The following is a 23179-nucleotide window of genomic DNA, read 5'->3' on the forward strand; positions in this document are numbered from 1 at the left end:
TTATGGATTGTTTGTAGGTGGCGCCATACGAGGACGTGCATGTGAATGAGGCGATGGCTCGGCTGGGCCTGGGTAACATGGTGATAGACACTGAGGGGGAGCAACAGCAGGCCATGAAGCTGATACGTGCCATGCCCCAGCCCCTCTCAGTGCGCAAGGAGATGAGGTGAGTTGGCTGGATGGTGACATTCATAGGAGGCACTGGGAAAACAGGGCTTAATGCATGTATAAAAAAGTGTGCAGTCCTGATACAGGCTAAAAACGAATTATACTTTCCCTATAGACAGCATTTTTGTTTAGAATCACAAAAGTTCTAATGTCCACTGTAGGTGGCTGAATCACAATAGGTTTAATGTCAACTGTAGGTGGCCAAATCACAATTGGTTTAATGTGAATTTTACATGTCCATATCACAATTGGTTTAATGTGAACAGGAGCAGGGACAATAACAATTATTTTAATTTGAACAAGAGGTGACCAAATCACAAAAGGTTTAATTTGAACAAGAGGTGGTTGAAAACCAATAGGTTTAAATGTGAACTTGAGGTGGCCAAATCACAATAGACGTAATGTGAACTGGATCTGGCCAAATCACAATAGGCTTAATGTGAACTGGATCTGGCCAAATCACAATAGACGTAATGTGAACTGGATCTGGCCAAATCACAATAGACGTAATGTGAACTGGATCTGGCCAAATCACAATAGGCTTAATGTGAACTGGAGCTGGCCAAATCACAATAGGCTTAATGTGAACTGGATCTGGCCAAATCACAATAGGCTTAATGTGAACTGGATCTGGCCAAATCACAATAGGCTTAATGGGAACTGGAGCTGGCCAAATCACAATAGCCTTAATGTGAACTGGAGCTGGCCAAATCACAATAGGCTTAATGTGGACTGGATCTGGCCAAATCACAATAGGCTTAATGTGAACTGGAGCTGGCCAAAACACAATAGGCTTAATGTGGACTGGATCTGGCCATATCACAATAGGCTTAATGTGAACTGGAGCTGGCCCAATCACAATAGGCTTTATGTGGACTTGAGCTGGCCAATCACAACAGGAAGGTTGCCAAATCAAATGTTTAATATAAACTGATGGTTACCAGTTCAAAATAGGTTTGACTTGAATTAAAAATGGACATATCAAAAAAGGTTAAGTATGAAATAAAGGGGACAATATCAAACATGTTTAAAGAGGCTAAGATGGTCAAATCAAAATATTGTTAAGAATTTAATAACATTTTTCATCATTACATCGGTGTGAATTGTGAAGAAAATGAGGCCTAATTTGCATAAACAACAATTGTGTTATGACTATATGCTTGATCAGTGATTTTCTACTAAGGTACTATTAAAAGAACCCCGGGAACTCTAAGGATATTGCCTGTGTCTGGTGTCTGGAAAATATACTGAAAAGTACCCTACAGTAAGGCAAAGTGCCTTTTAGCGTATTTTCCATACCTGGGTACATTTTAGTATACTCAAGAATACCCATGGTACTTTTAAGTAGTACCTGAGCATATGGCAATCAATTGAACATAAATTAGGGGTAATTTTCCAAACTGTTTATTAAACTGATGAATGGAAGAAATGTGGTATTCATATCTTATAATTACAACTTATGTGTATAAAAGCTGATATTGTTAAAACTATAAGGGCCATAACATACTTTTATTTGCTCACGTAAGAATCAAGGTTCGCTTTAGGTTTTAGCTTTGTAAAACAGCACAACGCTAACAATCATGACAATTTACAATGTCATTTCTCTTTTGACAAATGACGAGATTGGTTGCAAAGATTGCACAATAAAATGATATTATTTGGCCACTTGTTAATGAAAAAGCACTACAGTGAAACACATGTCAAGTGCTTGGATTTTCAAGTCAGAATTCAGCATTAATGCAAAAAATCATGTAGTTGCAATGATTTAAATGTGAACTGAATGAAACTTAAGAATGGTTAAATTCAGGGTGGCTAAGTCAATATGTGTTTAACATAAATGCCATCAAGCCAAATTAAAATATGTAAATAGTACTGAAAGTGGCAAAATCAATGAGTTCATTCAGAATTGAAGATGGCAGATAATAGGTTACAATAGGTTGTTTTTATGCTCTCCCAAAATTTATTTTGGGGGGAGCATATAGTTGCTGCTTCGTCTGTCCGTCCGTCCGTCCGTGTGTCCGTCCGTCCGTGCACAATTTTTGTCCGGGCTATTTGTCAGCAACTAATGACTGGAATTCAATGAAACTTTATGGGAAGCTTCACTACCAAAAGGAGATGTGCATATTATCAGCGGGTTCTGGTCTGATGATTTTTCACAGAGTTATGGCCCTTTGAAATTTTCTATAAAAACATTTTTGTCCCCCCCAACTACTGTGCCCTCAAGACGTTTCCTTTTATCTGAATATATAGTGCAATATTGTGACAAAAAAAAATTTGGGAAGCATCAGCGGTCTCCGACAGTTTCTTGTTAATTGAAGGTGGACAAATAACAATTAATTTCACATGGCTAAATAAAATTCTAAAAAGTTATTGGATTTCATCAAATATATCAAGGATTTTAGCATATTCAACTCTTTACCTTGAACATTAAATGTAAAATCAGATGTTTAAGTTTATTCTGTTTTACATTAAACTTAATCAGAGATTTTTCAACATGCACTGTCAGGATAAATGACCAAGGGGGCTCCAATATGAACATACGTACGATTTTAAACCTTTCCCCATTAGAAGCAAAGTGAAAATGGCTATGCGCAAACAGCATAAAACCAAAACAGCCTGCGAGTAACTTGCAGTCTGTTCAGATTTTATGCTGTTTGCTGCTCATCAGTATCTAAGGGTTGGAAAGAAGCCTTTAAAACTTAAATCTAGTAAGAAAGGTCTTTACTTAAACATCACTTTCTAAGGGACTACAATTAATAATGCTTCATACAAAGGTTTGATACTTGCATGCATGTTGTTTTTACGCACTATCAACACCCATACATCACCTAATCTCATTGGGTCTTTGGCATGGACCTACTTTTGGACTGGGACTAATGCAGAAAGTCCAAATAGTTGGTTTAATATCACAAAATCATGCATTTCCTTTCAAAATCAATAATCCCTCCTTCAGAGCTTTCATTCTTGCATGGATGTTATCGATGAACACTTTGAATATTTCCTCATAACCTAACCTTATTTCAACCTTCACATTGAGTTACTTTTGGACTGGCGTAGCCAAAATTTACTGTGTTCTTCATGTCAATACTACTTACTAAACAGTTATAATTCATTTCAACACTGAGCACACTAACATCACCTGACCTCATTTTGACCTTAACATTGACCTACTATTGGACTGGGGCCAATAAATCAATACTTACAAGTTTGTTTATGGGGGATATATGGAATTATTAAACATAGCATGTTGTTTTTATTATTAAAAAAAACTGAAAGACTGAAGTAGTAAGATTTTAATGAAAAGATTTTTTTACGTATTTAAACTATCTGGAAATATCAAATGCCGTAGATTATTCTATATGTGAATATTTAGCAATCTCTTAAAAATAGAGCAGCTGTCTTCAAACAGTCACGATTTTACCTTTAAACCTATTTAAACCTATTTAAACTGGCGTACTTGATCATGCCATAGTGGTCTGGTAACATTACAATCTGTAGACCAGAACACATTTTGAAATACCTCCAACTATTATTTCTGTTTTTTGTGTCAGGCTATATTTGCACTGGGAGAATAGAGTGTTTTTGCGTCATTTGAAATGGACACCCAGTGTCTAAGGAAAAAGGAATAAACACACATAAATATTGCACACATATACATGGTCCTATTGTGATTGGCGATATGCGTCATTAAGCAGTGAACTTTTAATCTTGGCTTACAAGGTGTAAATAGTTTTGGCAATATATGTCCATTATATCAAGTACCTTTTATGGTAGTTGTCTTTATTGGGTATTTTATGTGTTAAGCTATGGTTCAATATTTATGATATTGGGTTCAGTAATAAAATAGGCTGGCTTTTTTTTTAAATGGACGATATTTGGTCATTAATTAAACTTCCAGAAACACTTGAAGAAATAAACATAATTGGAATCAATACCTCAAAAATAAATTTTTTTAACATTACTATCTTGCATTTCATATGAACAAATCCAACTAAAAAAACAAACAAAAAAAGTACTTTTAATAATGAACTTATGAAGAGGGAAGTCAGTTTGTTGAAATTAATATTACAATAAGTACAGATTGTTTACAATGGTACTATATCTGAACACTCCCACAAAACAAAAGAAGAAAGCTTGAAATATATGTTTACTCATCTTCTTTGACTTGCAGGATTTTTAAATTTGTTTAGACACAAATCATAAGGCATGATTGATAATATTCTCTTTGTTAGAATCTACACCTATTCTTGAATGCTTACTTTTAAAAATACAACAAATGAACTTCATAAACACATGGATTCATGGTAAATGAGTGACAGTGTAACTCCAGACCAGTTAGCGCATCCTCACAGTCTGGTTGTGAGCTACACTGAGTCGCGTTATGAGAAAACGGCACATAATGCAGGAGCGTAAAGTGTTGTCCAAGATTGTCCTGTGCAGTTTGCATAGTCTAATCAGGGACGACACTTTCCGCTTTTATGACATTTTTCATTTAAATAAAGTCTGTACTTAGCAAAAATCCAATTAAGGCGGAAAGTGTCGTCCCTGATTAGCCTGTACGGACTGCTCAGGCTAATCTGGGACGACACTTTACGCACATGCATTATGCCCAGTTTTCTCAGAACAAGACTCCACTGTACGCTATAAAGTTACGCTAGGTATGGTGGTCTCATAAGTGGACAGCATAGCTCTTGTCCAGACTGGCAATATGTGGACTAGTCTGGAGCTAAGCTAGCAACATATGACTTAAGACCCATTTTTGCATGATGTTGTCATATATAGATGTCATTAAACAAGAAAATTGTGTTGCTTAGTTCAAGACTTTAACCTGGAACCTCTCACTATCAGGGCAAGTGCTCTCCTGATTTATTTAACAAGTCCTGCATACAACCTCTCTCCTTTAGTGACCAAGTTTATGAAGTTACATTTGTATTGGTATGTTTATTAATTGATCACAATAAAACCAAACACTTTTAGTGCAGCTTAACCCTCTTAATGTTAATCCTGAACCTGTCCTGGGCATCTGCATTTCAAACTGACTGTTGTTTCTTTATATAAATTATGCAAATTTGTTGAACACATGTGGAAAATATCATAACTAGTCTCCATTACAAAAATTGACCAATAATAAAAACGCCTATTAAGCAACATTTGAAATAAATAATTATTTTTTATTCTTTTAGCATATTAACATGTTATTTATAAACAAGGTCTGGTTATTATAACTTAAGTAAAATGCATAGCTCTTTTCTAGCAGTAGTTGCAATAATCCAACTCCCAGCTATTGACCCTCCGGGTCCTGGGCTGTACGTATGTACTCATAAAAGCTCAGAGCATTCAAGAAGAACTATTCTAGTAGCAGCAATAAATTTTGTATTAACGCCCCCAATGTGGAGGAGAACACACTAAATGTCTCAATCCAGGATGCTCTATGGCCCAATAAACTGCACATCTAATAAATAATGAACAAGAAGTGGCCATTACCGGGAAAATGTGAGGGGCATAATAATTTGCTCTAGCAAACACAGGATACCCAGATAATTGTTGGATGGACATTATTTTCCGGATTTTTTTTTTTGAAATAGTGCTGTGTATTTAATTTCTTTTTAACAAACCATAGAATTGTAATAGGATTATTTTGTAAAATGGTCAAGAGACAAATTTAAATAATTGACTGTCACTTAAAATATTCTTTTTTTAAATAGAAGGAGTAAAATTTGAGTTTACTTATGTTATTCACACATGTGAAGCAAATTCATCATGCTGAGTAAGGGTGGGTAAACCTGTTGCAATGCACTTCAAATAATAGAAAAATTATGTGTATGCATGAACATAAACAGAGATTTCCATATTGATAACACCTTTAATACATAACATGGAACACAATGGATTACATTTCAGTACTTAAACACAACTATCTTATTTCATTAAAAAAACATTGACTAAATATAAACCTGTCCCCTTTAAAGGGACATCTACTTCTGAATGGTCTGTTATAAACACCAACCCAGTGACAATTGTTGTGTATTTCACACAATTGGATTGAGATATTGTTACATTTTAATTCAGGCTTGCATGATCAGGTTTTGTTAGATCACAAAAACAATGGGCCACAGTTTGGCTATATCTGATCTGCTTATAATAAATAAGTAATTAAATATGTCATTTTAAGACATGACCAACACTGTGTCCAGGTGAAACAGACAAGGAAATATACTGAAAAATGTTGAATACGAAAAAAAGGTTCCATTTCTGATACATCATGGACCTTTGTTTCATGAAGTGTTAAATGTTTATTTAATGGAATAAATTAGTATTTTTTGTGCAAGGATTTTGTTTAAACAGATAATAAATGATTGAAAAGGATTTACGTTTATTTACATACAATTGAAGAAGGCTTTGTAAGATAATTTATATTCTTAACTGAAGAACAGTGAGTTTTTTTTGCTTGTTAGAAGGAAAGGGTTTATATTACTGGATTTAATGTGACATTTTTGTATCAGATAGTTATTTGAAATTAAATATGAACATAAGAGGAGCAACAAAAGTTGTGTGTGAGTTCGACTAACTACTATATAATAATAATCACCCTGCTGTAAGCTTACAAGGAACAACACGACTGTTCTGTGAAGTTGTTTTGACTTTGAACGACAAACAAGTATGTGGCGTACAGGGCGTGTGACCCCGTCGAATGATACTTGGGGTCTCCCTGACGAAGTGAATGGGTACCACCTGCAGGATTTAGAGACAGATATACCACCGTTGGCGCCTGCAACCCCCGTCAACAACAAGGCAACTCCACCGCCAGCACCGATATTCAAACCAGACGTGAAATCTCCATGGAACAAACCTCAGTCTCCTGAACAGCCCACCAACCCTCCACCACCACCACCACCGCCTCCGGAGGATGATCTGAGAGACAATACTAACAAACCAAAACAGGCAGTTGTACCCGTACCGCCCGTAGAGGAGATTAAAAAAGAGGAGTTTGTCTATAAGTCAGGTTCCAAGACAAAGGATGTTACCCCTGCTGACAAAGATCTGGATCAGTATGTAAAGAGAACGTTCAACCATAATCATGCTTGGACGCCATATTTGCATGAGCGAAGGAGGTAATAACAAAATTGAGAAAAAAGAGGCATATTTATGAAAATATTAATTTGTCTATTTTTTATTTATACTTAAAGCCTGGATAAACAAATAAACACTAAGAGTAAATGATTTGATAGTCAGGTGTAAGAAAAATTAAGGAAGCTATAATGCAAGAGTAATGTGAAAATTATATGTACATGTAGATCTACTTGAGGAGCAATAAGGACTTGGAAAAACTGCATTTTTGTTATCCCCCACCATAGGCGGAGGGATATTGCTTTAACGTTGTCCACCCGTCCGTCCATCTTTCCGTCTGTCCATTCGTCCGTCTTTCCGTCCGTCCGGAGCCATATCTTGGAAATGCTTTGGCGGATTTCATTCAAACTTGGTATGAGTATATATATGGATTACAGGATGATGCAAGCCAAATTGCACATTACACCATCTGTTAGTAACGGAGTTATGGCCCTTTGTATCTTGAAAAAAAGCTTTTAAATATAGCACATTACACCATCTGTTAATAAAAGAGTTATGGCCCTTTGCATCTTAAAAAAAAGCTTTTAAATATAATCTTACAGCTTTATCTCCATTTACACATGAGCCAGAGCCATGAAACTTGCCATAGTTGTTCTCAATCATCTGGGGGTGCTTTTCATTTAACACCCATAATCCTAGGGGCTAAGGTTAAGTTCACACATTTAGGTCAAAGATCACAAATTTGATGAATAATTCATTATTTAGTTATTCCTTTACTATGCCATGAAACTTGCCATAGTTGTTCTCAATCATCTGGGGGTGCTTCACATTCAACACCCATAATCCTAGGGGCTAAGGTCAAGGTCACACATTGAGGTCAAAGGTCTACACCCATCCATAAACTAAATTTATTTGGCGGGGGATATCATTTTAATGAATTTGCTTGTTTCCACTAATATCAAATTTAGTTTGCAACCTCATTTGGAAACTAGATGCCGTAGGGTACTATTAACTGAAAGTGTAATTAACTGAAATTAAATTTCATCCTCATGTTACTTACCATTCATCTTAGTAATGAATCAAATCAATTAAGTGTAGACATTTAATGCAAAGATGTTTGTATTTCAAAGGTTTTTTGGTGAACAAAATATTTTTTTTGTGAAATAGTAAACAGACATGAATATAAACATGAAGTTTTAGTAGGATTGTTGTATTACTCTAAACACTTTTTTTTTTTAAATATTTGTGTCCCAAAATTTAGATACTAAAAATGTTTTCAAATATAGTGTTCGAAAATGAAGAGCCACCGTGACAATATACTTCTAGAAGATTTAATGCTAATATATTATTGTGCATTACGTCAACTATGAATAATAGCGTGAGCTTGTAGGTACCAACACGTTTTGGGCTGATTACTTGAGGATATGTTTTCCATGAATTTAAAATACATTTTTTTGTAATTTAATGGTGTTAGCTTTTTTTATATAAAAATATTTAAGGTTTAACTTTGAGGCCACAGAGTGCAAGCATTAGCATTTGATATCCTGTAGTAAGAATTGTTTGAATTGCACCCATACAAACTGTGGACATTTTGATTTTGTCATCTTTTACTGGTTACAATATGGTGCAATAAAATGTGTGCCAATTTTTCATACTTTTGCGTATAGCTGTCAATAACTGAACTGTGAATGGACACTACTGAACAAAACTCTAAATTTCATAAGCAGTCAAACTAATATGTTTGGTACTTATTGTCATTATACATATGTTCCTTCAATGGTAACACAATAAACAGGACAAATGCATTAAGCAGAGCATGTTGTTTCCTTACTAGGATCAATTCATGATTGATGATAGTCTATTACCAGTATGCATGCCTATTTAGCCAATTCTTGCAAATGTAGTGACTTAATGCAGTGTAATCTCACATTAACCCTTTGCATGCTGGGAAATTTGTCGTCTGCTAAAATGTTGTCTGCTAAATTTCTAAAATTAGAATTTTCTTCGATTTTTTTCAAAGAATACTATCAGAATAACAAACAGTTTGGATCCTGATGGATCTGGATCCAAACTGTTTGCAAAGGCCTTCAAAATTCGGTTCCAGCACTGAAAGGGTTGATCTTCCTGGACCTGTATTCACCAACCAATTCTTAGACTTAAGCCTAAGAATAAAGAATATTCTTTAAATTGGGTATTCAAGAGCTGCTTTAATTCTGCGTCAATCGTGGCATTAATCACGTCAATCTACATCATTCTTCATGAAGAACCATGTTTTATGGCAAAATCAGCAGTGGTAGACTGTATATATTCAAATTCTGAGCATATTTTTTTGGGTTCTAAGACTATTCTTTGTTCTTAAGTCTAAGAATGGGTTGGTTTTATGATTGTTATCAGAGTAAAAAACAAATGTGTGATGTATCACCAAATAAAAGTAAATACGTTAATTTCTGATCAAATGAAACTGTCTGAAAATGTAGAGTCTTTCATTATACAGAAAATTCAGGGTGTCCAAAAAATTTGGGTAACAAAATATTGTTATTATGGCATGAAATTAGGGTGTCCAAAATACTAAGAGCAATAATTGGTAGTTTTTATGCAGGCCATTAAAAGCACAAAGCATGAGTTCTTGAGAGTTGATACATTTGGCATTTACCATTCAGACAAAATATATTTTTGAGGTGTTTGCAAAGATTTTACCACAAGAAACGTATTGCACCATTCTGTCCACTATTATGTTTAACACTAGAAGATCAATATAAAGTAAATCATTGGGTTTCTTGTAGAAACAGGACACATGCACATTAGAGATATCTGATATTGATTGCAAATTGGATCTGTTTGCTGATTCGTATTGATTACATTGTTGTTGATAATTGCTGGACGTAACTGATTTAATAACCGTCATTTAATAGGTAGGGGAAGGACTATCAATATAAATTACAGATAAAGATACTACTCCAACATGGTTTTCATTATCAAATAAGAGTTTTTATGCCCCTGGTAGAGTGGCATATAGCAGTTGAACTGTCCGTCAGTCAGTAAGTCAGTCAGTCTGTCCGTCCGTCCGAAAAAAATTAAAAATTGGCCATAACTTTTTCAATATTCAAGATAGCAACTTGATATTTGGCATGCATGTGCATCTCATGAAGCTGCACATTTTGAGTGGTGGAAGTTCAAGGTCAAGGTCATCCTTCATGGTCAAAGGTCAAACAAATAAATAAAAAAAATTCAAAGCGGCGTTCTCATGAAGCTGCACATTTTGAGTGGTGGAAGTTCAGACTAATTTCACAACTGCACAAACAACCCCAGCTCTCGTTGCATGCTAGTCAGAATGGACGTCCCAGTAGGTACAATCTATTCTGTATAGTTATTATGCCCCAGGATCGAATGATAGGGAGTCATATTGTTTTTGGCCTGTTTGTCTGTCATTCTGTCCCAAAACTTTAACCTTGGTTAAAGTTCGATAACTTTTGCAATATTAAAGATTGCAACTTCATATTTGGCATGCATGTGTATCTCATGGAGCTGCACATTTTGAGTGGTGAAAAGTCAAAATCAAGGTCATCCTTCAAGCTCAAAGGTCAACTATCATTGTATTTTTCTATCCTAAAACCTTACCCTTTGTTAAAGTTTGGTCATTACTTTTTTTAATATTGAAGATAGCAACTTGATATTTGGCATGCATGTGTATCTCATAAAGCTTCACATTTTGAGTGGTGAAGGGTCAATGTCATCCTCCAATGTCAAAAGTAAAAAAATACAATCCAAGGAAAGTAATAAGCTTTAAAAGGGAGATAATTTATAAACCTGCCAAATGATATATTGAAATTTTATTTCAAAGCGGTGCATTGTGTTTCTTACAAACATATCTCTTGTCTCTCTATTTTCAGAGAATTGTTGTTAAAGGGTCCTGTCAAGCCAACTAAAGGATTACGCTATGCCATGAGAAGTGTAAGTACATATTTATGCATTCTTTACTTGAAAGAATTAGTTCAAGAATGTATTATTTAAGTACTTCATCAACAATTTACTCTATTTGTTACTGAAAGTTTTTGCAATATTTACATTTAGTTATTTTAAAAGACTAACCCAACATTTGTAAAAAAAATATTTGAACTGAAATAAATAGGATATGTATGAAAAGCCTTTGCTTTTTAACAATTAACACTGACACTTTCCTGCAAACCTTCTAAATTAAATAATTAAAGTGATATTATGAACATTTTTCACTGTTGAATTGAACTGAAAAGAATTAACAGGTCTAAAGAGTTAGTTAAAATGTGGTTACTGACCAATTGTCTGCAACTCATCTTGCTACCAGTTGTTTATAAAAATATATTTTATATTCAATATTTTACATGACTCACCCAGTCCTGTAAGCCGAAATGATCCGTAAAACAAATTGTGTCTTTGGGTCGTATGAACGAATTTGCACTTAAACTAAATTTATGTTCATTTCATACATGCATGACCAGTTGTCAAACGAAAGTACGGTTGATATTCAAATGCATTATTTTTCTCTTTCCGGGATATTGTTTTAGTATGTTGATGCTGCATTAAAAAATATAAGTGACTATTTAATTAAGTGTATATTAAGTGAAAACACCAAAAATAAACAACGGTTGCGATAGACACCTATAAATTGTTAGATGCCCATAATATCACTTTAAATATAGAGTTTTTTAGCGTTAAATTATGATAACTGATTCAGAAATGTAAAGTGCATACAAAGTTTCTTATTTAAGTCTTGTAAATATATTTATATGTTAATATTTTAAACTAATTCTGTGTTGTTTAGAATTGGAACAGCTTTAAGATCAGCTGGAATGAAGCCATGTATTCCTTGGAAGTCTGGAAAGGAGCTCTGAAGAAAATTGAAGGTAATCATTAATAAATAAATGGACATGTTTTGGTTTGATTTTTAATAACAGGAACAATAAATTGAAAATAATTGGTTTTGATTATATTAATGAGATTTTCTCTGGGAAAATGGGGCTTAATTCATATTCTTAGTGTCGTCAAATATAAGCCTGTGCAGTCCACACAGGCTAATAAGGAATGACAATTTCCGCCTAGAGTTGATATTCGCTTAGAAGAGTTTTCCATTAAACAAATTATACCATAAAAGAGGAAATAAAAATATTTGTAGCCCAAACCAGCTGGTCTGCAGAAACTGTAACATGTTGTGGAGACACTATAAAATACCAGCCATTCAATCCTTGCCTCTAGACTCCAATTGTAGTGGCGATTTAGAAATCGTTTTAAGAGTTTAATTGTTTATTATATTAGCCTTGCTCTGGCAAAAAAGGGTTTAATGTATGAGATTAAGGTGTTATCCCAGTTTAGCCTGTGCAGTCTGTATAAGCTAATCGAGACAACACTTTTTGCTTTTTTCCCCCACCGGTGCAACCGGAGGGGACTTATGGTTTGCGCTCTGTGTGTCCGTCAGTCTGTCACACTTTTCTGGATCCTGAGATAAATTTAAATGTTCGTCATATTTTTTAATGAAACTTAAAATTTGGACATATGGCAATATGGAGATTATGCAGGTAATTTCATTTTGTTCCTACACCAAGAATTCTGGTTGCTATGGCAACAAATAGACTAGAAATATTGCTGAACTTTTCTGGATCCTGTGATAAATTTCGAAGTTCTTTATATTTTTTCATGAAACTTCAAACATGGACAGATGGCAATATGGAGGTTATGCATCTCATTTCATTTTGTCCCTACGTCAAGAATTCTGGTTGCAATGGCAACAATTTTTTTTTTTAATTCTGACAATTGTTGAGTTTCACTGGTAGGGGACCATATTGCTTGGCAATCTCTTTTTTTATATTTTTTATTAAAAGAAAGTCTCTTTTTAGCAAAAATCCAATTAAGGCAGAAATTGTTGTCCCTGATAAGCCTGTGAGGGCTTCGCAAGCTAATTTAGGATGACTTTTTATGCATTAAACCCCGTTTTCCCAGAGCAAGGCCCTTATTTATATTCTTGTTAAATTGAGCCCTTGTTGTTCTCTTTCATTGCAGGTCACCAGGGAATGAGCGTGGTGTCCTACTTCACCTTCCTGAGATGGCTGTTCTTCCTTAACTTCTTCATCTTTCTCCTTATCTTCTGGGTGATCACGTTTTTCCAGGTGGCCTTCAAAGCCACAACCGTGTACGACACGGATCTGATTGGCTCAGACTCAAAGTTCAATACAACGGTTGCTGAGACGTGTTCGGCGTCATATACTACCAATGTCTCCTCAGATGCTTTGACCCTCATACTTGACTTCTTACAGGGCACAGTAAGGGCTTGTTTTTACAAAAACATTTTACAAAAACATTTTTCAGGTTTCCAATGTTTACAGTTACAAATTTAAAGGTAAATCAAGAATTGTTGTTTGGATATTGGTCAATTTTTTTTATATCACAGATGAAATCTAGAAGGTTATTTTCACTGTATTAAAATATTCAACTTACATTTTGTCAATAATATAGTTGAGTTAAGGAAATAACCATCATTAGAAATGTTGTTAACTTCAGAAGATGATATTTAAATTATATAAATTATATGAATTAACGCTAATTTGAACAATAACAATATGAACAATATTACTCACAATTCCTCACCTGCAGGGCTGGATGGAGGATACAGCAATGTTCAACGGCTTCTACACGGACAAGAAATTGGAGCTGGCTGCCTCCAACTACAACATGCCTCTAGCCTACTTCCTGGTTACGGTTGCCGTGATGCTCGTCAGCCTGGTTGTCATGGTGCACAAGTAAGGCAATACACAGCAACTGTTTTTGTTGGAGCTTATATATTTTAAGATCAGTGGTGGTATTCTGTTTTTGATGGTCCAGTAAATTGACCCGTAACTTTTGAAGAATTCTGACACATACAGATATATTTTATGCTCCCTCGTAGGAATGTGTCAAAGCTTGTGCATTAAACTCCTCTTTTACTTCTGGGTGGATCTTGCTCAATCTTTTGCAGTTGAATGGCCTTAATGTTTAGATGATCGTGAAGAAATGACTTTCAGCTGCAAAATATTTTGGAAGAATTGTTGCCCGTTGTGTATTTTAGCATTATATAATATGAAGTCACCTGAAGCTTGTGTTTCCAACTCCTCAAAGTAATGGTCAGATCTCTTGAATGGTCCAAAGTCTTAATTTTATTACACACTTTTTTCAAATATTAAAAAGAGACTTCTTGTAGTTTGGCAATTACCACATGACCTTCTTGTAATTAGCACACATCTTAATAGGGTTAAGCAAATATGTATTCATACATTTAGTTAAACATAATTTATCACTTAATATGTTTTTTCACCTATTTTGAAGGATCTGACCATATCCCTAAACAGAAAAAAAGTTGTTTTCCAGTTTTTATTTGTAAGAACTGTTTTATTTGCCATATATATTGTGATAAAGTATACCAGTTTTTGTACTCTTTCTGTAAATGCTGTTGTTGTTGTGAAATGTATTCTCATGTGGTATATAGGAATTCTACATTAGTGAGTTATGTGCATGTCCAAACTCATTTGCACTCCATATTACATGTGTGTTGTTCTTGTTCATGCTCAGTCGCATTGGAAGGTAAGTACTAGGATTGCACGTTGTCAGGATAGATGCCACCTATTACATATAGAGAATTGTCATGGCTTAGTGTGTAAGCTTCACTGTACGAGCATCACAATATTTTATGCATACAAATAATAAAGTGTGTGATAAGCATATAAAAAAGACTTGTTTATGTAGCAACTAGTGAATACTGATGAAGAACCTTATTATTTGAAGCGTCAAATAGTATATATGAGCTGCTCTTTGCGAAAAATGCGGATAAAGTTTCGTCCCAGATCAGCCTGTAAAATCTGCACAGGCTGATCAGGGACAACAATGTCCTGTTTCATGGAATTGTTCGTTTAAAGGAAGTAATTTCTTAATAAATCTAGTCTAGTACTAAAGTGCCTTTACGCATATGAGTCACATTCTGATATAACTGGGCATAATTCATGTGCGTTAAGTGTTGTCCCAGATTAGCCTGTTCAGTCCGCACAGGCTTATCAGGGACGACACTTTCAGCCTAAATTGGATTTTTGCTAAATAAGAGACTTCATTAAAACGAAAAATGTCAAAAAAGCGGAAAGTGTCGTCCCTGATTAGCCTGTGCGGAATGCACACGCTAATCTGGGATGAAACTGTAGGAACATGGATCATGCCCAGTTTTCTCAGAACACAACTCATATTCATTGAGCCTTGTGTTCCAAGTGCACGACTCAGATTTAATGCCGTTAATTTTGTGAAACTTCTTTTACAAGGCAATACAAGATAGTTATTATATACAGATTTTTGGGGTTCAAATAAAATTACTTTTTTGTATGATTTGGAAATGTTGGTCGAACTCCTTATTCATCTCTGTGAGTTGAATCTTTGCAACTTAAATGTAAAAGAAACACACCTTTATTTTCAATGGTATAGTTTTTGTATGCAAAATACAAAACAGCCTTATGTCCCATTTTTAGTAAAGAGAACGAGATTATTCCCAGTTTGTAGCCTTCATACCCAATCTCAAAATGGTGCAAACAAGCTTAATTTTACATAATTAAGTATATGTCAAGGATCCTTAGAAGAGGAATATGATCTTTGAACATATTTATTTATTGTATCTCCCTTTTGGACTTTAACTACCTGTATTATGTTACATACTGTATTTTCTTCATCAGCTTTATATGCATGTAATTGAAACTCTTTAAATAGTATTGGGAGATGTTAGTAATGAAATTATACTTGTTTGCACAAAGTTTTCATGCTAGTTGAATTGCTATTTCAGATATATATCAGGCTGTCTGCATGCTCTGTATCTATCACATGTATATTTTTATGTGCATACAGCTTTCATTATAGTGTGATGTTATTTGCTTCCAGCATATTTTCTTTGTCAGTGTTTGGTTATTTATAAAAATTGAATTTTGATTTTTCAATACTTGAAATAATGAACTTGACAGAAAACAGAATTGAAAATTGATATTTGTCCTAAACAAAAATTATTATACAGTACATGGTACTTGCAATATTTCAAACTGATAAAAAACATTTGTACACAAGCAATTATTCACATCCATAAATGAAACTGTTTGTTACGGTTTCAGCACACTTTCCAATTTCAAGAACACAGTGATGGCTAAGGAAAACACCTCCAAAGTCAACTATTGCAATGCAGTATTCGCTGGCGTGGATTTCAACATCTCACAGTTGGAATCAATGGGTCTTAAACAGAAGAGCATCCGCCTAGGACTGGTGGTAAATAACAACACAATAGTGTACTTCATTGGGCTAACAAAGATATAGTGCAAAGATTTTACATTGAATTTCAAATTGTACACAATATTAAAAAACAAACGCAATAAATTAACCCTTTCCTCCATAAGAAGCAAAGTGAAAATGGCTTTTTTATAACCAGCCTAAAACCAGAACAGCATGCGAGTAACAGCCTGCGAGTAACTCGCAGTCTATTCAGGTTTTATGCTGTTTGCTGCTCATCAGTATCTAAGGGTTGGAAATGAAGTCTTTAAAATTTTAATTAAGTAAAAAGGTGTTTAATTTAATTTAAAGTTCTTGGGGATTACAAATGTGTCATAATATCTATTTAAGGGGTAAAGGGTTAAATAACAAATGCAATAAATTAAAGCATAAATATACATAAAAAATATACGCTTTAAACAACTATGATTCCACTGTGAAATGTACTGTTTTCATCTTTGATCAGTCTGAGTTGGAAGAGCAGCGACATGAGATGCAGGTGAAGAACCGCACGAGCGGAGAGAAGTGCAAGGTGTACACGGCGCGCTTCTTTGTGAACTTCATCATCATTCTGATGCTTGGTGGGGCAGGGGCAGCCATCTACTATGCTCAGGACTACTCTGCAGATGTAAGTTGTAATTGTTATCAGATCTTGACTGAAATGATTTTACCCCACATGGCTTGAGAAATCTAAATTTGCCGTAACCATTTACCCTATATAAACGCATTTTGATGCATTTGAAGTCCTTTAGAAAATCAAAATAAGTATTAAGTCCTTTCTTAATATATTAAAGTTTGTAAGGCTTCATTTCCAACCCTAAGATAATTATGAGTAGCAAACAGCATAAAACCTGAACAGACTTCAAGTTACTCGCAGGCTGTACTGGTTTTATGCTGTTTGCAAAAGCCATTTTCACTTTGCTTCTGATGGGGGAAATGGTAAAACATGTACCTATCAGCAATTTCAGTTGTGAATATTGGCAAAAATTGTCACCACTTATAAATTTTACTTATTGTGGTGTTTTAATTGCTTTCTGTTTTAGCTGAAATTCTACCGCAGCAGTTCAAAAGCACTTTAAAAGATTGCCACAATCCAATCTTTTCCATCAAAAGATGGAAGATCCTGTTCCATAGCCTTCAAGACTCCATCCCTTTGTTATACATGTGCTTATTGGTATATTCAGTTCACGACCCAGCCGGATGTGGCGACCAATTACCACTCGCTGGTTATCCTGCTGGTACAGTTCCTGCCCTCCATTGTCATTGGTGTTCTGAACGGGGCCTACCCCCATCATCTTCGGCCTCCTCGGGAAGTTAGAGGGTTACCGTCCAGCTACGGCTATCAATTTTCAGCTAATCAGGTAAGAGTGTTCTTGATTGTTGTATAGGTGAAAACTTTTGTGTGACTGTATATTAAAATTATTCACAAGTCATATACACTTATACGCTTCTCTTAGACTATCTCGATTTTAAAACCACCCTGCTAATGCGGATACCCGTTTATTTATGTTCTGTAGGTGATTCAGAATAAACCATTTATATCAAAATTTGATAACTTACATGTACAGTTTACTTCAAACACTTTTGAACATATTCCTTACTAGATGCTTTAATTTTAAACAAAATTAATTCCAGAGCAATAAATAATTGTGATTTTTTTTTTTAAGTGTGCAACACAATACCACCCAATCTGTAACACAATGGTTAATTCTGTTTGTTGTGCATTCCAGGATGGTGTTCCTGCGACTGGCCTCTCTAGCGATGATAGTTGCCTCCCTTTATGTGCAGATCACATGCAGCACGGACCTGAACAGCTGCCGTGTGGGGGACGGCGAGCCATGTGCTGCTATCCAGGTGAGGAGGATAGGCGTGGCATTCAAAATGAACCACTATTTTAAGTAAAAGGCTTGCTTGATTCACTGTAATTGTAATTACCCCATTAGAACATAATTAATGTCATAATATATTAACCTCGCTTTGGATAAAACAGGGCTTAATGCAAGTGTGTTGAGTGTCATCCCAGATTAGCCTGTGCAGTTTCCACACGATCATGGTCACATAATTAGGGACGACTTTTTCCACTATGAATGGAATTTTTGCTAAGAAGAGACATCCTTTAAACAAAAAATACCATCAAAGCAGAATGTGTCTTCCCTGATAAGCCTGTGTGGACTGCACAGGCTAATATGGGAGAACACTTTATGAACATGTATTAAGCCCTGTTTTTCCAAAAGAGGCTTATTTGAATTAGTTGTTTTGTCATTAAAACATTGTACTTTGATATATTATGTTAGCCAATTAATTTTGTCATATGCAAACTTGTAAGTGATTGTACAAAGAATATTGGTAATATTTTTGTTGAGTATTGCGTTACCAGGTAATATGATTCATTCTTGTAAAATCACTGGGCGTGTGGTTTTGACTATTAATGGCTGAACCTGAGTTAATTGTTTGGTCAGGATCTTTAATGATTACCTTATGACTTTGAGAATAATTTTAGATGCTGACAGAATGCCTTATTTTACAGATTTTATTCAATTATTTTATGTCTTAGTTTTGTTCTTTTCTCATATCAACTTGATATTTTGGATTAAATTAGATTAAAAATAAAATAATATTTTATATTCAACTTTGTTTCAACATCACATCCTTAATGTTTTGTGGACCAGCAGACATTTGATGCTATTTTTAGCTCATATATTTTTTGAAAAAAATTTATGAGCTATTGTCATCACCTTGGCATCGGCGTCGGCGTCCTGTTAAGTTTTGCGTTTAGGTCCACTTTTCTCATAAAGTATCAATGCTATTGCATTCAAACTTGGTACACTTACTAACTATCATGAAAGGACTGGGCAGGCAAAGTTAGATAACTCTGGCATGACAGAATTATGTGCCCTTTTTATACTTACAAAATTGAAAATTTTGGTGAAGTTTTGTGTTTAGGTCCATTTTATTCCTTAAGTATCAAAGCTATTGCTTTCATACTTGCGACACTTACTAACTATCATATGGGGACTGTGCAGGCAAAGTTATGTAACTCTGACTGGCATTTTGACAGAATTATGTGCCCTTTTTATACTTAGAAAATTGAAAATTTGGTTAAGTTTTGTGTTAAGGTCCACTATATTCCTAAAGTATCAAAGCTATTGCTTTCATACTTTCAACACTTACTAACTATCATAAGGGGACTGTTCAGGCAAAGTCATGTAACTCTGACTGGCATTTTGACGGAATTATGAGCCCTTTATACTTAGAAAATTAAAAATTTTGTTAAGTTTTGTGTTTGGTCTACTTTAGCCCTAAAGTATCATAGATATTGCTTTCATACTTGGAACACTCGCAAACTATCATAAGGGGACAATAAAGGACAAGTTGCATAACTCTGGTTGTCATTTTTTACGGAATTATGACCCTTTTTTGACTTAGTAACTTTGAATAAATGGTTAAATTTTGTGTATAGATCCACTTTACTTCTAAAGTATCAAGGCAATTACTATCATGAGGGTAATGTACCTGGCAAGTTGAACTTTACCTTGACTCTCAAGGTCAAATTATTTAATTTAGCTAAAATTGCCATAACTTCTTTATTTATGATTAGATTTGATTGATACCTCCCCCAACCCCCCCCCCCCCAAAAAAAAAACAACTATTTTTTTAAACATGGTTAAAAAACACAAATATTTTTTTGTATTATTTTATCTTTGAAATACTGTCCAACCATCCCACCCAAGAATCCCCCCCCCAAAAAAAAAAGATTTTTTGTGCATTTTTTGGAAGAAAATGTAATAAAGGACCTCATCGCCACACTATACACCCCACTCCACCCCTCCTTCCTTTATGACTGAAATTGAGATAGGTCCTTCACCTTTAACAAGAAAAATAGATGAGCGATCTGCACCCGCAAGGCGGTGCTCTTGTTTACACATGTAATGCACCATCAAGCTCTATGTTTAGAGCTTGAACATTTCAGTGTTCAATATTAAGTGAGATTAAAAGTAACATTTACATTCTATTATGTGTCAACATCACACTCTTAATGTTTTGTTCACAAGCAGACATTTAATACACCTTCAACGCGTTATTTTAACATTTCAGTGTTGGGAGACATATGTAGGGTCAGGCCTTCTACAAGCTGATTGTGTTCGACTTCATAATCAACGTGGCAGTCACACTTGGGGTGGAGGGACTCAGAAAGTGGGTGTTTGGAATTATATGAGCCTATCTCTGGGAAAACAGGGCTTAATGCATGTGTACAAGGGTTGTCCTAGATTTGGCAGTTGGCACCGGCTATCAGGGACAACACTTTCCGCATTATATGGATTTTAGGAAGTTTCTACTATAGCAAAATCCATTTAGGTGGAAATTGTTGTCCCTAATTAACCTTTGCAGACTGCACAGGCTAATCTGGAACGACACTTTATGCAGTTTTCCGAGAACTCACATGATATGTGGAGATGTAACTAAAGATTATGATATTTACGTCAAATTATCTCTTACTGATTGTTATTGTTATATAATGACTGTCAATAAAAAGTGCTGTTATAATTGAAACCATGCCCATGCTTCAGACTTTTAAGTTTTGTTAATGAAGAAGTTAGTATACATCCACACACAGATTAAAGTGCTTTTTTCTTTATGATTACAGTATGTAATGCATTGTATTAGTTTGTTGGTTGCCAAATTATACATTTGCATGATGATTAGAATATTGATTTTGAAATGTATAAACATCTACTTTTGTGTTGCTCATGTTATAGTGCTTTGTTTAACTTTTTTTTCAGTATGTAATGCATTTGTATAATTTTATTGCTCTTTATTAATTATAAAGAGAAAAGGTAAAATTAAAAATAATTTACGGATAAAGATATTTGTATTAAAATGTATTTATGACCATGACTTATATGTGTAGTTTCCATGTTTATTATCAACAATAAGCTAAGGTTTTGTTTATTGTTAACCATGTGCTTTGTATGATGATTTTCAGGTTAATCACAACTAAATGCAACTGTAGTCTTGTGAAAAAAATTGGACAACCTGCATTTGATGTGCCCAAAAATGTATTAGGGCTAGTTTACTCCCAGACATTAATATGGTAAGACCTTATTGAAATTTTCATTGAATAATCTTAACATTGTAATAAATATGATACCGTATTGTTTTGCAGATTGATATCCTCCAAGTGCCAATGCGGCCTTGCTAAAGCAATTGGGCCGTCAGAATTTGATCTTCCGAATAATATTCTTGGTCTAGTTTACACTCAAACACTGCTATGGTAAGCCATGTGCAACTTGGTAAAATGGTATTCTTGTTTGCATATGAGGAATGGAGCATGCACAACTCTGGCTTGGTAGCAAATCTGTAACCTGCGCTTTATATTTAGCTTGTATTTAGTAATTGCTTGATAGTATTATTTATGGCAATTCAACAGAAAACCAGGCTATATGCATGAAGTGAGAAAAGTGTTTAAGTAATACTTCAAGCTTTTATGATATTTTAGGTATTTGTTTTCAGAAAGTTTCGTATACTTATAAATTTAATACAGTCATAAAGAGCTGTCCTGTATTAAACTCTACAATCTGCAGTGACTGATCTGGGATGACAAACAGTCCTGGGTTAACCTCTAAATTAAAAAAACATATCGACTGAACTTTGATGACATACAGTCCTGTATTAGTCTCTAAATTTGCATTGACTTGTCTTGGGTAACACACTGTCCCCTATTAGCCTCTTAAACTGAACTGACTAATCTGGGATGACACACTGTCCTGTAATATATAGCCTCTAAAACTGTTTTGACATATCTGGGGAGACAAACAGTCCTGAAAAGCCTCTAAAACTGCATTGACTGGTCTGGGATGACACACTGCCCTGTATAAGCCTCTAAAACTGCATTGACTGGTCTGGGATGACATACAGTCCTGTATTAGCCTCTAAAACTGCATTGACTGGTCTTGGATGACACACTGTCCTGTAGTAGCCTCTAAAACTGCATTGACTGGTCTGGGATGACACACTGTCCTGTATTAGCCTCTAAAACTGCATTGACTGGTCTGGGATGACACACTGTCCTGTATTAGCCTCTAAAACTGTAAAAGACTGGTCTGGGATGACACACTGTCTTGTATTAGCCTCTAAAACTGAATTGACTGGTCTGGGATGACATACAGTCCTGTAGTTGCCTCTAAAACTGCATTGGCTGGTCTGGGATACCATACAGTCCTGTATACGACTCTAAAACTGGATTGACTGGTCTGGGTTGACACTCTGTTCTGTATAAGCTTGTAAAACTGTATTTATTGGTCTGGGATTACATTCGCACAAGCATCAAGCCTGGATTTCAGACGTCGTTCCACTTGTAGGCTTATATTTTGATTGTTATGTGAGCTTTTTGTGTAGTCTATTACTCATTGTTTGTTTGAAATTATACATGCTGCTTTTTGTGCTTTCCTTTTGTTTTTTTGAAAAAAATAACACAAAATTACCAAATTTTTTCGGCAATTACTAAATTTATTTCCTGTACTGCATTTTACATGCTTTAACTTTTATATTTTGCAGAAGTTATAAAAATTATTATTTTTATTATTTCTTTTGGATATTAGCAAATAATATTAGAGGTCACATATTATATGTTATGCGTGAACTGTTTATTAATTAT

The 23179-nt window shown here is 34.8% G+C and overlaps 1 pseudogene; it reads left to right on the forward strand.

Moving 5' to 3' along the window:
- The first annotated feature begins 6602 nt into the window (after positions 1 to 6602).
- Positions 6603 to 23179, forward strand: part of LOC127869650 (transmembrane channel-like protein 7) — a 28352-nt pseudogene continuing 11775 nt past the window's right edge.

This window comes from Dreissena polymorpha, chromosome 2 (assembly GCF_020536995.1).
Source record: "Dreissena polymorpha isolate Duluth1 chromosome 2, UMN_Dpol_1.0, whole genome shotgun sequence".
Lineage (NCBI taxonomy): Eukaryota > Metazoa > Mollusca > Bivalvia > Myida > Dreissenidae > Dreissena > Dreissena polymorpha.